The sequence below is a fragment of the Priapulus caudatus genome, unplaced genomic scaffold (assembly GCF_000485595.1).
Source record: "Priapulus caudatus unplaced genomic scaffold, Priapulus_caudatus-5.0.1 Scaffold321, whole genome shotgun sequence".
NCBI lineage: Eukaryota > Metazoa > Priapulida > Priapulimorpha > Priapulimorphida > Priapulidae > Priapulus > Priapulus caudatus.
In genome coordinates this window covers 119483-123948 of record NW_014577382.1, presented here as the reverse complement: position 1 = coordinate 123948, position 4466 = coordinate 119483, and the positions used below count along the sequence as shown (strand labels likewise).

The window sequence follows — 4466 nt, the reverse complement described above, 5'->3', positions numbered from 1 at the left end:
CCTATATGATGTTTCACGCGCGCTGTCTCATAGCGTAAGCGATTAGAATGCTTGAAAACAGCAGTTGCGTTCGTAATACGGTAAGGTAAACATTCAATGAATAATCCTTTTATAATGCCACCGGATTTAGTTTAGCCGCAAACCACTGTATGCAATGAAATATAATCCTTGATTATATGCTAAATAAAATCGCCTCACTCTACTTGAAGCGTCTTGCACACGCGTTTCCGTTGTAATGCGTGTAATACGCCATTTTGTTCCGTATAACTCTGCTACCGTATAACCGCTACATTATTTTCAAAAGGAGACAGTTTCAGCTCGGGCATTATTTATTTTTGCCTAATGGAATCAATAACATTCGCGTATGCCCAATAATGTACGACCCCCTATTGAAACAACGCAGCGATTTAGTGCAGCTGACTGAACGCACATACAGGCCATCAGCGGGTCCATATAATGGACCAAATTTCATTTGCAACTATCCTATCATCGCCCGCATTCGTTTGTCGCTTCATAGTGTAATGAGCAGGTATATTCTTTGCTATTGTATTGTATATATTATTTTGGTTAGCGTACCTAAATCTTTTTTTCTGATATATGGAACGAATTTCGATTAGCGGCTGCCATGCGTTGTCATGCGGCCAAGTAACTGCGCTTGTGATCTCTACTGGCCACTCTAGCGCTTTCTTTCGCCATATAGACGTAGTAAGTTTCTCACGGGATGACCGAAGACACCCTGAGGCTATACTGCATGTATAATGCATGCCCGCTCGCCACTACCGACTGCTTTCGGTATATACGATTACACGTATTACTGCTAGCGTGCCATTTACTAGCACGTCGTCATCACGCACCGTTGACGCGGCAGCCAATGCTGCGAGTGGAAGCGTCGATGCCTAAGCAAGCAGTTGAATCTAAGGCTAGCAACAACAGCGCTCGCTCAGCAGACGACAAGAACCGCTGGAGAGAGAGAGAAACACCAGCTACTGCGCGTGAATTTCGCCTAAAACACTCGAGTGTTAATGTTGCGACAGAGAGTGAGAGAGGGTCAGCGATCGCTAGTACTAGTGCAAGCTCACCGGCCACCAACCTCCACTTTATCACGTGTATAGACGAAAAAGTGATCACATCGCAGCAACGCCTGCCTTCTGTTGAATATCCAGCGCGTGACTACCAGCGTCGCCCGGACACCGATACCAACGAATCTCAATCGATTTTTGCAGCGTTGGATGTTATAAAAATAGAAGCAAGCGGTGCGCGTGGAGGTGCGTGCGGGAGGAACTCGTCTCTAGGCGCGCAATAACGCAGAGTAGCAGGAAGGAGGAGGAGAAGCCGGATTCACAGAGGAGACGATCTTGTACGTTCTCGTTATAAACGACGTTTCTCGTGCTCAACGTATGATGTCGGTTATAAACGTGTTGCTAGTTGTAGCGGCACCAAACTGACCCAGAATTCGCTGCTACATGCATGACACAGCGTGAAAAAACCCTTACGCAGGGACCAAGTCCACGCGAATTCGCCGTGGTGACCATGCAGAAGAGTTGCAAGGCGAGGTAAGGTATTTGCGCATATACGAAGTAACATAATGTAGTGAGAGATACTAGTTCTTGTAGGAAATGCGCCTTTTGTGTTTCGCGCGTTTTTTTGCGTGTGTCGCGACACGTTATTGAAGCATTTACGTGCGCGTAAAAACATTCTCTAGTGGAGTTATCGTACAGAGTCATATATGTAGTGGCGATTTTAATTGGCAATATGCGTTATTTTGCATCTAAGTTCAGCGTAAAGGATGTAGATTGCAGTGATACAGCGTATTCAACGCAATCAAATTGCGCTTGCATTCTTAGCGTTTCGTAACGGGGCTCTAAATTCTAGATTGATTCTTCTGTTTGATTCTAGCCTTGGTGATTAATTGCCACTGGGCTGTTTATACCTTCGTGATTATTCCCCACATCTGCTCCATGTCAACGAACAGCCATCATGGGTAGGTATATAGCTGAACACAATGACGTAATCATGTGCAGGGTGGTCGAGTAGAGCACACGTAGCTGCGTACTACTGCGAGGTAGTAGTCAGATCGAGGGCATTAGCGTTTCCCAGCTGATTGATCTTTAATTTACGTAGTGGCCCACGCACACGTATGCGTCATACACGCGTATGCACGCACGCACGCGCGCATCAGGTGTGTGTGTGTGTGTGTGTGTGTGTGTGTGTGTGTGTGTGTTGTGTGTGTGTTGTGTGATGTGTGTGTGTGTTGTGTGTGTGTGTGTGTGGTGTGTGTGTGTGTGTGTGTGTGTGTGTGTGTGGTGTGTGCACGTAGGCTGTGTAGGCTGTGTGCACGTAGGCACCGTAGCACCGTAGCACTGTACGCACCGTAGGCACGTAGGCTGTGTGTGTGTCAGCAGGTGTATGCACGTGCGCTGACTTGCCACGGCGCTATAACAAATACGAGAGGGGTGACGGCATTTGATAAATATTTAACAAACTGCAAAGGTATCGACAGTTTCGAGGGACGATACGTTCACTCCCCGTGCATGCCGCGCTACGGACTACAGACGTAAACACAGGAGTGTTATTGAGGTCACCGAAAACCGCTACCGTATGGCCAGCAGCTATAGTTGGCTCAAAGCCAAGCCGCCCACAAGCGCATACAGCTGCTGCTGTGCAGAGCTCCAGGGGCGGATTAGCGTGGTGCATGTGAGCATCACGCTTCCCCCCCCACTTCATCCTTAAAAGATTCTATCGCGCAGTCGTGGACACACCAGGCGATTGCATCGGGCGATGGCATCGGCCGATGGCATCGGGCGAGCACTCGGCAGTTAGATGCGATATTATATGACTACTAGGCACTTTAATTTAATTTAATTTTTTTTTTTTTTAGGGTTAGGGTTAGGGTTTAGGTTAGGTTTAGGGTTTAGGTTAGGTTAGGGTTTTTTTTGCGGCGGCAGTGCGATTGGCTGATGAACTCTGATTGGCTGATGAATTGTACAATCGGGCGATGTTATCGCCGGTCGCGGACACACCAGGCGATTGCATCGGGCGATGGCATCGGCCGATGGCATCGGGCGATAATTATGAAAAACGTTTTGATCTGTGCGATGGCATCGGCCGCATGGCCATCGGGCGATGAAATCGGCGGCGATTGAGTGGACACACCAGGCGATTTTCACGGCGATGCCATCCTTATAGGACTGTCCTCCTGATAGGCCGTCCTCCTTATAGGACTTATAAGACAACGTTATGCGTTTCCACTCACCGCATGCGCCTTACGCGCACGATATTGGCTAAAAGCCTCATACCTGTGGCTCATCATGGGGGTTGAGTTGGGGGGGTTCTTTGGTTGGTTTGAGTTCTTTTAAGGTGACGTACTGTAGATTAACACAGGGGGGTTGTTACACCTTTGTAGTATGTTAGACCTTTTGCATGGCAACGCGATTCAATAGGTGCGTAGTCAGCCGGCACCTATAGCTTTGTTTATGATATTATGACATGGATACATTCATATACGTGATCAAATTGATATAATCGGGGTGCCTGTCCGCCTGCTGTTGCCCGTATGTCTTATATATTATATATATTATATATATATATATATATATATATATATATGTATATATCGTGCGGGGTGTCTGCATTCCGTACGCCGAGCATGAAACCGTACACTTTGAATCGCCCGTTTTCATCCAGGGCTAAGTTCGGGGTTAGTTCGGGCAGAGTAACGGGGTTCACCGCGGTTGCACAAGAAGCTCTCTTGTAATCTGTTCTCCACCCACGCATAGAAAAAGGAAACAATGTTCGAGAAAACTCTTCGCCTGTAAAAATAACTCCCGAAGTATCGCATATCACATCGCGTGCCCACGTATAGACACCGGAGTTGAAAATTTCCAATGGAGAGGTTTTCATCGATATCTTTAAATATATCTATATCTATATCTATATCTATAGCTATATCTATATCTATATCTATATCAATATCTATATCGATAACTATATCTTTTCATCTACGTCTAAATCTACATCTACATCTACATCTACATCTACATCTACATCTACATCTACATCTACATCTACATCTACATCTACATCTACATCTACATCTATATCAATATTATCTTCATCTGTATCTGCACATGTATCTATCCTTACCTGTATTTGTATCTGCATCTGTGTCTATATATCTGTATCTGATTCTGTATTCGTATAGTATATCTGTATCTGTGTATTCAGGGCAGTAGACAAAACAAATGCCCTAAGGCGGCATATGTCATGACATTAGTATATTGACGAGATATCATATAATGCAGTGTCTACGGATTCAAGAAATACGCCGCGTGTAGGATAAGAGTGAGCTGAATAGTGTCATACCTTTAATGCGCATAATTTAAAACACACACGCGCGCGCGCACACACACACACACACACACACACACACACACACACACACACACACACACACACACACACACACA

At 45.7% G+C, this 4466-nt stretch overlaps 1 protein-coding gene across 4 annotated transcripts in view; it reads left to right on the top strand.

The window, feature by feature from the left end:
- The window catches only part of LOC106809000 (monocarboxylate transporter 13-like), a 17879-nt gene that overhangs the window by 5863 nt on the left and 7550 nt on the right, over positions 1-4466 (top strand). The window contains exons 1-2 of one of the 4 annotated variants that reach the window (XM_014811937.1): positions 1357-1553; positions 1897-1981. The exons of 2 other annotated variants lie outside the window; for them this stretch is intronic. The gene's annotated coding sequence lies outside the window, so the exon portion shown is untranslated. Of the gene's footprint in view, positions 1-1356; positions 1554-1896; positions 1982-4466 lie in introns of those variants that run through there. One more of the 4 variants, XM_014811939.1, reaches the window with a different exon arrangement.